This window comes from Micropterus dolomieu, linkage group LG15 (assembly GCF_021292245.1).
Source record: "Micropterus dolomieu isolate WLL.071019.BEF.003 ecotype Adirondacks linkage group LG15, ASM2129224v1, whole genome shotgun sequence".
NCBI lineage: Eukaryota > Metazoa > Chordata > Actinopteri > Centrarchiformes > Centrarchidae > Micropterus > Micropterus dolomieu.
In genome coordinates this window covers 20242839-20255138 of record NC_060164.1, presented here as the reverse complement: position 1 = coordinate 20255138, position 12300 = coordinate 20242839, and positions in this window count along the sequence as shown.

Here is a 12300-nt window from a genome sequence, read left to right as displayed (position 1 = left end):
CATCCCCCAGTTGGCATCTTAGGCTGTGTGCTGTAACTTACCATTTGGAGTGAAACAAATCTCAAAATTCACAGTCGGATTTGATGTGTCACGGCGTTGTCAGGATTCAATACGTTTTCAAATCAGCAAAAATAAGGAGCAGTATGTGTCTTACATCCATTTGTCGGTATATAATAACCTTTAACTTGATAGAAGTTTTAGATTTGAAACTTTGGAATGAAACAGTAGAGTTATCTCTGATCCATTTAGAGAAGTTTCTCAGCAGCTTGTAACTTTACAGTATGAAAACAATGAGATGTGGAGACAAAAACAGGTGTTAGCTCATCATCTTGGCTCTGTGTTATCTGATTCAATAGATTCTGAACAAATGAATAACAAGTGAATAAGATGATTTGATTCTGTCGAAAACAACAAACCCATAACATACTTATATTATATATTCACAAAATAAAAAAAATAATAAAACCAAACAAGCTGTAAATTGCATGTTATATAATACTGAAGCATGGAACAGAATAAAAAACACAAAAGATACACATTATCCTGAATTGAGAATTGGTAGTGAACGTTGATACCTTCTGTTACACTGCTATGCGATGTAATATGATCCAAGATGGCTCAGTGTTATACAGTACAATATGTTACAATTCCATATATAAAACTGCAAAATCAAACTGTGTTTAGTTGTTGATATTAACTAAACATAACTTAAATAAGAGAAAAGGTGCAGGTACAATGCAGTACAGTATGAGATGGTAAGATACAGTACAATGCAATACAATACCTATGATGATAAGATACGACACAACAATATACCATGCAATACCATAATATACGTTGATATGATGCAATGTGATGCGATACAATGCAGTATGATACCATGATACGATATATTACCATTTGATGTTGTTTTCATTAGCCTCAAAGCTGTACTCACAGCAACATGAATTACTAAAAAACATTGTCTAGATTTTATTAAGATTCTTCCTATTAGTCAAAATTGGGCTACAATTGAAATCCATTAACATTTTTTACAAAATTTTGTTTTATTTTTAAGTTATTTAACTGTCCAAGTATGTGGACACCATGCAACAAAGGAGTAAAATACCACACCGGACAATATGTAATCTCATGTTTTTATGACATGTTATGTGATGTGTAAGCTCAGTTATCAAAAACTACCAATAAAACACACATTTTGGGAACAAATAGTGGGAAAACACTCACAGTAGTTTCTATGGCTGTAGTTACATGTATGTGGAAACCCAGTAACATATTTTTATCCTATTGATAATATTGATATCATCACAGTTATAACATATCAACATCCCAAATGTAACAGATTACATAGTTCTAGTTAAAACTGATTTCTCAACGTATGTGAAAACCCGCTAAGCAATCAAAAGTTGCCATTTCATGCTGCAATATGCACTTTTGCATTGTTATTTATGTCATGTATATGTTAAATGTCTTTTATTATAATATAATTCAATTCATCACATCTTTTACAGAAATCCGACTTAATGCAATCTCACTCCACTGTTGCGTGACGTCCACAAACGTGGACAGTTGGTCTTTGGTGTATAAAATATACATTTTTTTACCTCGAATAACCTCTTTGAATAAAAGTTTTTCATAGATATGCCTGAGGCATTTAGCACATGGCCATAACAAAAGGCCATCTTGGATTGATGGGGTCATCAAGCAATGAATATTTGGAAAACAAGACAGTAACCTGTAACCTGTTACAATGTTGCCATCAATCAACTGACACTGTCCTCAAATGGCTTGCAGAACATAACCATGATATAATAACCTAAATTGGATTTAAATAACTCCCCACAAATGTGGACGCCATGCATGAAAGGGTTAAAAAAAATTGATAGTGAGATAGATTACTGTACGACACCACATGCAGGAGGGACAAAAAAAAAAAAAAAAAAAAAAAGTTTAACAAGTTAGCTCTTTTGACTACTCGGCTCACTCAGATAAAGATCACTAGAGTTTGCTTAACATATTTTATCAAGTCAAACCAATTTTAATTCAAATTTTGGCCACTACTAACATATAAAACAGCATGTTGCTTAATTCAGTGCATGTGTGTTTTCAGCAACAGTATGAACACTCATACCTCAGGTCATGTTGATCCCACTGGCTTGCTATTTTGCAAAATGATCTCAGTTTCTAAGACAACTTTGGTGATGTGAAAGCATGAATTAGACTCAGCATATTGAACTATTATCTCAGCCTGCCAATGCCGAAGTTGATTGCAAGAGCAATAAAATTAATTTATGCAAACAATATGTTGAAACATGTCCACTGCGCCATTTATTTGTCAATTTATCATATGGTCGACGTTTTCTTGACACAAGGAAAGACATCGAAAACACTCCTGACAGCAGAAAATGTGCATGAGAGGAGTTAACTGGCGCACACGCATGTATGCGTGTTGTTAGTGTGTGTGTGTGTGTGTGTGTGTGTGTGTGTTTGTGTGTGTTCTCTCACCCTGTGATGCCAACCTCTCCGCTCCCTTCCAGCTCTGGCCAGGCACGACCCATCTGTCACATTCCTCCTTCCATCCCTTCTTCCATCCCTCCCCCATCCGCCGCATCCATCCCTCCCTCTGCGTACCCGTCCTTCTTTTCCATCCCTCCTGTTTCTCTTTCTGTCTCCATCCCTCCATCTCACTCTGCCACCGTCCCCCTCCGTCCGCTCTCCCTCACTCTTACTCTTTTCCTTCTCCTTTTTCCGCTCCTTCCTGCAAACTATTCATCTCTGTTCTCCGTCTCTTTTTCCTCTTAAGAAGTTCCTTTCAGCGTTCGCTCATTTCCCTTTCACTGCTTTTCTTCCACCTCTCTCTCTCTCTCTTTTTTATTGTATGGGCCAGCTTTTGTGCACCTCTAAACCACCAGGCTTAAAGACAAACGAAAACATGTGGCCACTCCAGCTTGTGTAATAATAACAAGAGTCATCATCTAAACATGACACAATCAAGCCCAAGAGCTTTTTTCCATTGTAGCCCCAGCTACTTGAGGCCAATGTGGGACCCTGCAGGCCCATGTAGAGCCCTAAGGCCCAGTGTTACTGCTCCATGTTGAACCAAACTGATCCAATCTGGGATAGCGAGACAGGGGTCCTGCCTAGGGAACTGGCACTGTCCCTGTGTATATGTGTGTGTGAGTAGTGCAGCATCAGGGGTGTAGCCTGGGGTGTACTGGCATGGCTGTGCATTGGATTATTGAAGGCAGCTTGGGACCATCTGTATGGTGGTGGGGAAGAAGCAGAGATGGAGGAGACAGGACTAAAAGAGAGAGGAAGAGTTGTCAAAGGAGATGTTTTCTTTCTTTCTTTCTTTCTTTCTTTCTGCATCTTGCCTCTGTGCAAACAAATTCACCAGAACAGAATTAACCAGCCTGTTTTATCACAGTGAACACGCTGTATATTGTCATGTGTGCTCTTTTATTCCCCTCAAATCGGTAACAGTGGACAGGAAAAAAAAAAAAAAAACATAGTTCTACTATAAACTATATGTTTTATTTTTAATGTTTCTTTTCATTGCCACTGGTGTGGCACCCGCTTGGACGGTCCAGCACTTTGGTCCAGATTGAAAAGTTTCTCAACAACTACTGAATGATTTGCAAAAATATTTTGTACCAATAGTCACAGCACCCAGAGGATGAATCCCACTGACTCTGGTGATCCCCTGACTTTTCCTCTAGCGCCACCAGCAGGTGAAAATTTGCACTTATCCAGTGCAATACTGTATGTCAACATTTGTTGGATACATTGGCTCAGCATTTTGCACAGCAATTGATGGTTGCCAGACAATGCATCCTAATGACTTTGGAGAAACAAAGACAAAAAAAGAAAAAAAGGCTTTCCATCACAGGATGAACTGTAATCACTTTGGTGATCCCATAATCTTTCCTCCACCGCCATCATCAGGTACAAATTTTAGTTTGTCCAATACTTTTTATGACTGAATACCTGCAAAACTGGTCATTCCCATCAGCCTTAGCTGTAGCCCCACATTGTCTTTATTGCTAATTAGTAAATGTTAGTAGCACATGCTAAACATGGTAGGCATTATACCAGCTAAACATCAGCATGTTAGCATCTAACTCAAAGCACCGCTGTGCCCATAAAGCCTCAAAGAGCCGCTAGCATGGTTGCAGACTCTTGTGCATTAATGTGTTTTACATACAACGCAATGGGAGTGCTGGGCGCAGCACAATTACGTACAAAGTCAATGCAAAGACGCAGAGAGATGCGATTTCCCATCGGGCAGCACAGTAGACATGATTGCTGCGACGTGAAGTACGCGATCACTCTACAAATCGTGTCCAACACTCAATCGTGTGATTTGAAATTTTTCAACTCGAGCATGAAATTCATGTGACGCTGTGTCACGATAGCCTAGCAGCACTGAGATTGTCCGGACATTACTGATACGTACTGACGTTAACGAAACCTTCCCTTTCTGGTTTTTACTTGAACATAACAATCAGAACAGAACAGAAGAACAACACAAGAACAACAATCGAAATGGAGGACAAGTTTATTGTTGCTGTGTGTGGGCACCCGGGATTACAAACTGGAAAGTTGTTTGTTAGCACTAGCATTAGCCCAAGTTAGCAACACAGCCTTTCCCTTGTTTTGTGGAAAATACTGGAAAATTATGAATGATGAGCGGTTCCAAGTAGAGACTGCATCATTTAAAGGGGTCGATAGGTAAAAGGTTGGGAACAAGTGAAGGATCAATTTCAAATGAGTGGAAGTATTTGAGCTTTAGCAGCGCATTTACACCAAAGAGCTCACAGTCTGTGTCACACACAACAATGAGCTAAAGCATACTAATCAGGAACATCAGTAAACATGATTAAATGTGATTGGTGTGAGTCTGAGGGGAAATTTTCACACAGAGGTCAGAAGTCAGGGACGGCTACAAAACGGCTTGTGAGAATTCAATAGTTTTCAGAATCTCGATGCAATGATTTGTATTCTACTCTCCCGATACCAACTCGGATATATAAACTCAGGTACACCAGTGCCCGGTTTTCATTTTCAATTTAAAATGTGTGTGGCACTGATTGGGATCATTGTTCAGTGTGTGTAAGGTCAGCTGAGCCTGTAACCACACATCACTTAACCCAGAACAACAACCTTATTGTTAGGTTTGTTTAAATTTGAAAAATTTTGTTTTAGATAGTTAATTAAATTTTGTTCTTACAATCTAACTATGAAACAGTATTTATTGTTCAACAGTCATGACTATCCAATACAAACCAGTTCAGTAAGGTCAGTATCGACGCAGATCCCGATCCAGTATATCGAAGTGTTGTATTGGTAACTGTCACAAAAGTTTGTATGTGGGCTTTCCCTTGAACAGTCTCTGAGGTAAAGGATTCATCTTTATGACCCATTTTCTTTCCTGTTGCATCAAAACAATCATACTGAATCAGGACATGGGCTGGTGAAAGAAACCTGCAGTACAACAGATAAGAAGAAAGCTTTCACTCCACTTACTAACAGTACTTACTTATCCTGTGCAGGGCTTGGAGCATTTCCCAGCACACATTTAGTGAGAGGTGGGTACAATCTGGACAGGTTGCCAGCATATCACAGGGCTGACACACATAAACAACCAACCATTCACACTCATACCTATGGTTTCCATTTCATCTAACCCTTATGTCTTTAGACTGTGGAGCACAAACAGAACACACAAACTCGCTTTCCAGAAGGGATGCAATGATCAAACTTTTTTTTCTCCCGATACTAAATCCGATAACTAAAGTCAGGTTATTCCTAACTCTGTGAAATTTATTGGAATAATTTTCATGTAAGATAACATGAGGCCAGAGATTGCTGTGGCACAAAAGACTGAGTCAAGGGCCCGCTGTGACGTAATGACTTTGTCACCCTGATTTTCCATATAGTAATTTTGCAATGCTGGTCTATTCTGTACACGCGACATCTATTGCATGTCTGTCCTGAAAGAGGGATCACTTTTTGTTACTCTTCTTGAGGTTTCTTCCAGTCTTTTCCTTTGCTGAATTGAGGGTCTAAGGACGGAGGGTATCATATGCTGTACAGATTGTGAGACAAATTTATGATTTGTGATATTGGACATTATTTTGACTGTTTTGCAACACAACACAAAGGAAAGTAAAAAAAATCCTACTTGGCAATAAACCTGTTTCTAATTTTTATGACACTGACAAAGTAATACCAGATTCCCTCATTAAGGTCAGTATCAGTGCCAATGCTGATCAATGCAAATTCAGAGTGCTCTGAGTTGACAGATGACCAGTGTGTTGTTCAAAAAGCTAAAAATGAAAAAACTGTTGCTGCTCATCAACATCAGAAAGTTTTTATTCACATAAAAATGAAAAATACCTAAAAGTTTGAGTTTCTGTACGTTGTGCACAGGAGGCACTTTGGAAGAATAAACATGCAGATCAACATTAAAAAACTCAACACCTGTGTGTGTTTGTGTGTGTGTGTGTGACATGTATGATTGTGATTTTGTCTGTGTGCATATTGTAGGTCTTCCAGAAGGTCTTCTCAAGGAAGCATACAGGGTGGCAAGCAGCTGTGGTTGTAACTCTCTCTCACACACACAAACATAGAAACCACATGTGCACGCTCATTCTCTCTCTCTCACACACACACACACACACACACACACACACACACAGACAGACAGACAGACACACACACACAAAACACAAGCTGTTGTTGCTTAACGACTGGGCTGCTCCGGAGCACATCTGCACTCTGCATTATCATTAGCTCGCTCCCGCATCCCCAGGATCGCTGACAAAGTGAACAATACCGACAATCACCCCCATCAGCTGCGGCCATATGGGCGCCATCCATAGCTGTAGCCCCCACCCTCCTGCCTTCCCCTGGCTGGCTGGCTGGGTGGGTGTAGGGGGTGAAGGGTAGAGTTGGTGGTGTTAGGGTGGTTAGTGGGGGACTGCAGCAATTGTGCCAGCATCTGTTTGGCACTCACTTGCTCACTCGGCCATTTTTGAAGATGAGTCGGCCGATGAAGAAAGTTTCTTTTTGCTGTTATCACAACAATCCTGATGTGTGTGTGTTTTTTTCTAATGATCTCACTCTCCCACCCATCTCATTTGTTACTCCTCCTTTGCTGCCTCCCTCTCGATGTACTTCTCTATCTCCACCTTTCCCTGCTCCCTCTGCTCCCTTCTCTCACCCTCCTGCCCCCCCCACCGGACAGTTAAATGTATTGCCAGGTACGCTCCTGTCAGCTGCGTCTTGTAATTGCCACCACCTTAATCCTCCGTCCTAATGGGCTGGGAGGAGGAGGAGAATGGTAGGGAGAGATGTGTGTATGTATTTGTGGTGGGGGAGTCAGCCCAGATGGCACAACAAGGTGCACTCCACCACTCTTCTGCTAGATCCCCAAATCTCTCCCTTCCTGTGGCCCTCTCTCTTTCCCTCTCTGTCTTCTCTACTCCTCGTCTTTTCTCCCTCCTGGACTTTGAACCCAGCTGGCGGAGGTGTTTTTTCTTGGATCAGCAGCAGAATCCTTCACTGCTGTTCTAATTATCTTTCAACTCCAAACCCCAACTGTATATCATTCTTTTATATCCACATTCCTCTCTAACTTCTCTCTCTCTCTTTGCATTTCTTTTCCCTCTCTCTCTCTCTCTGATGGATCACAAGTAGAAGCTTCAGTTGCTCCTTGGAGATTTTTGGAAAAACACAGCGAATGTGTCACCTTGAGATTAGTGTTTGTTGATGCATATTTAGCCTATTGATATTGTTGTTCTTATGCAAAATATGAAAATGTTGACTACAGGTGTGGCCATTAATTGATTCTTCTTATGTTCGGCTATTTGCTCCACCTCTGCTGTTCAGTTGTTTTAAACCCAGGAGGAATTATTCGAAAGTACTTGCAGCAAACTACTGTGCAGAATCAGAGGGAATCATAAATTCTCTTTTTTCATGTGCAGATAAGCTGATATACTGTATTAGTCTAGTAGTAAGTAGTAACAGTAATAGTAACAGTATAATATGGCAGAGAAACAGTAAGTTCCATACTTATACACAGTAATATACTGTACATACACACATAAAGAATCAGAAACTGTCAGAAATTTCACTTGATTACAACTGCGCCAACTCAGAAAAAAGTTATCAAATGGACTTTGTGTTATAGTAAGATTATATTGATAAATCAGAAAGTAGAGTTCTACATTTATTTGATTGATTTGACAGTCAAAAATGTAGCTGGTGAATGAAATAGTCTTTAAAGGAGTATATCAACTTTTTCATCACCAGTAGTTACGGAACAAGCTGTAAGCACATTTGCACATCACTATATGACGTCGAAATGACTAACGTGTTAACTAACAGTCTGTTATGTATTCATCCAGCAGAAATGGAGCAACATTAGCATTCATTCAGTCATGTTTCAGGTCACATAATGTCATGTCTAGTCACTCTCTTTTTAGCACTGTTTCGGTCTCCACCAGTTCCTGAGGGAAATATCTGGCTCTTTAGCAGCTGAATGCTCCACTATGTTCAACAGTTAGCCAATAACCTGGTCTGTTTATCCAAGTAGTGTTCACCTGCTTCTGGAAATACTGATGAGAACAGTGAAAAAGATGCTAAAGAAGTGCAGAACCAGTTGATGATTCTCTGTGGCTTCATCATTATGAACGACTCCTTTCATGGTAGACATGGTCATTTGACCGAGTTGATGAAAATATTGATTAGTGCAGCTTTAAAAAAGTCTGAACCTTCCATTTACTACATTAAAACTACTTCTTAAATAATTACAGCAAATTAACTACTTAAATTACCTACGACTCAAACATTTTTCCCAGCTCAGATATCTCAGACTAATATCTCATTACTAATAACTGAGTAACCTGATCAATACACACTGAAACTAAAGGACATCACTTTGAGGAAAAGTTGAGTGATAACTTCAAAATTACAAGGTGTTTATGTGAGATATTTGTGGTTTCTGCAGGTGACGTTTTTTAGAAGTGCCAAAAAGAAAATCTCGTTTTTCTGAAGATCCATTTGTTATCAGCTGTCAGCTCCTGGTGTTTATCCCAGTTGGCAGCTGATCTTTACCATCAGGGCCATTAGATCAGTTGGGGAACTTTAGTTTGCTTTACTGCTTTTATCCAGGTGAGACACGAACAAGACAAACCAGCCCTCAACCAACGCGACTGGAGCCGCTGGTATGTGCATATTCAAACACAGAGAAACTGTTTGTGTGTGTATGTGTTTGTCAGGCTGCAAGCTTCCCTCGCTCTTCTTCAACCCCCTACTCCCACACCAGAATAGAACAAGCGCCTCCTGGGCAAATATTTAAAGTCAAAACAGGCTGGGCCCATAAAAAGCTGAGAGGTGGTGGTCATGTGGCTACATCTGTCAGGGTGGAGGGAGGGAGAGATGAGAGGAGAGCAATGGGGGAAAAGAGGGGTTGAAGCAGCTGCCGAAACGAGTCTGGACACTGCTGACGCCAACACCTGTCCATACTGGAGACACGTGGCTAGCAAATGTCCAGCCACAGCCCTTGAAACACACACAAGATCACACACTTGAAAAAAAACTAAATAAAATGTTGAGGAATTGTTAAACATACACATTAAGATACACAGATACAGACCCGGACACAGACAAACACACACCTAATCCAGGCCTTTTTAGCCCACCACACCCCTTTCCTCTGGCTGACCCCCATCTGTTGCCTCCCTAGGGAGCATATGCATGCATCTGTGTGTGTGTGTGTGTGTGTGTGTGTGTGCATGTATGTATGTATGTGTAAGGGTAGGAGGTCAGGGGAGGGGACAGGCAGGCGTTGGCCCCGGCTGCCCATTGATCAACAGCTGCTAGGCTTCTCATGCTGGGCTGGACGGCTGGGAAGGCGACAGCAGCTGGGTTGGGGAGAAGGTAAAAGCTCTGGGCCAGAGGCTGGGACCCGAGGTTGGAGTCTAGGTCCGGGCTGGGGACGAAGCTTACAGGCTGGGGTTTGGGCCAAGGTAAAGGCCAGACAGTGAGTGAGTTTTCAGCTGAGGGAAGGGGAAACAGTAGGGGCAACAGGCTAGGGTTGGGGCTGCCAGAGATAGGCAGCAAGGCCTTGGACCGCAGCCAGATGCTGAGCAGGGGATGGATGCCAGAAAGAAACAATGAGGTTAGATAAAGTAGAGTTCAGGCTTGAAACAAAAAAGAGTTAGTGTCATCCGAACACGTCTAAAGACAAAAGCGTTTATACCTGTTTACAAATGACCACACTCGAAGGTGGAGTGAGAGAGTGGCAAGACGCGTGGTGTACCCATGAAAAGTGATGCAAGTAGTTGTGTGAAAAATAAAGAAAGAGCGCTTCAGAGAGAAGTTTTAATTACGCCTTCATTCTCACTTCCACTCACCCGCCCATTCGCTGCTCTTTCAGGGAATTAATGCCGGGTAACTTGTGAATTTCACCAAAGGATCAATAATATTTATCCATCATAACACATTATAATGTATTCATTGATTATATTTTGTATTATTAATCTGAATCTATAAATCAACTAGTAATTAAAGATATCAAACAAATAGTCGAGTAAAATGTACAGTATTTCCCTTCTGATTTGTAGTGGAGTATATGTATAAATTGTACTTAAGTACAGTACTTCAGTAAGGGTACTAGTTACTGTCCACCACTGCCAAGGTGCAAATACATCTACTACATACAGTAGGAATCTTGGGAACTTGGGAACTAGAACGAATACACTTTTCACAAAAACTGATGATAAATCAATGCAGATCAGTTATTATACTAACACATATTTTAGTTTAAGGAGGAATAATAGAATATTTCATTTTTGGGTAATCTTTCCTTCTTGGACGTCCTTTAACCACCACTATAGAGAGCATCACCAAATCAGTTGGTAATTCATATTATTGTCAGGCTGGAACGTTTGCCTTTTCACAGTGACCATTAACTACTTAATTATTGCTCACTTACTGTCTTATTTGAAATGTTTCCCAAACAAGCAAATTGAAGATCAGGATGCTAATGTTCATGTTGTTTCCTAGAAATCAAGGAGAATTTGTGATTTTTCCTTTCCAAAAAATTAACAAATACATGTAAATAAATAAATAAACAAACAAAAATACATTTGCCTTTCACTTCTGGCAGGTTGGATTTCACCCTTTAAGTTTGGGCCACAACTGTTTGGAGCATTTATACCGTAGGTTGGTGTGTGGGATTAGACACTAAACAGGAGCTGACATAAGAGCTGACAGCTGTTAACAGTGTCGGCCGTCACACATCTGCTGCGTTTGGGCTCTTTTACAGAGCGGCCACAGTTCAGGGGCAGGAGGGAGGGAGGGGCTGGAAAGAGGAGGAGAGAAGAACTGAAGCAGGTGAAGGAGGATCAAGAGAGATTCTGAGTAAAAACAACTTTACAGGCTTTTTACAGCCATGCATTCCACAGAGGGGTTAGAGTCACGGGTCAGTGAAAGAGCAGAGCAGGTTAAGGTTTTCTGTGTTGCTCAAGAGCACTGTAGAAGTGGTGCCGAGCTGTCAAACACCCTTAAATCACTCTCATGAATATGTAGGTTCCTTTAACGATACTGGTGGTGCTCACTGAAACATAGGAGATGAAGTGCGCTGAATTTAGCATGACATTGACCTGACCTTTAATCTTTTCTTTGTTTGCCAGAGTTTTTTTATTTTCTTTGTGGCTTCTGTGCAGTGGAGTTATGACCACACCAAAGGAGCAAAATGTTCCAAGCTCCAGAAAAAAGATAATATTTCTAATGCTAAGCTTTTACTTTTAAGGCAGAACGTCCTTTTTAAATGTGAGAATGTGGGAAAACGTGGCCCAACTAAAACATGTGTGACATAAACACTACTAGCTGTTGACCTTTGCACACAAATCAGACCACCTTAATATAGACAGAGAGCAGACATCCGGAGCTGTGGGTAAACCCATCAAGTGCATATTTGCACCTTAACCCCAGACAGCATGAAATAAGCAATCTCTGCTACATAAAGGAATAGTTTGACACTTTTGGAAATTACACCTTCGAGATTAAGAACATTATCACAGCCTACCAGTGCTGATATTTTGGGGTACACATTTAAATGTTGTCTCAAGTTTTAGATTGGTATTTATTTTATTAAAGAGGTGGTATTATGCGTTTTGGCTTTTTCCCTTCCCTTTATTGAGTTATATATCTTTTTTGTGCCTGTAACAGGTTTGCAAAGTGAAAAAGCCCAAAGTCCATCCAAAGTGAGTTCCCATCTCCCACAGAAAG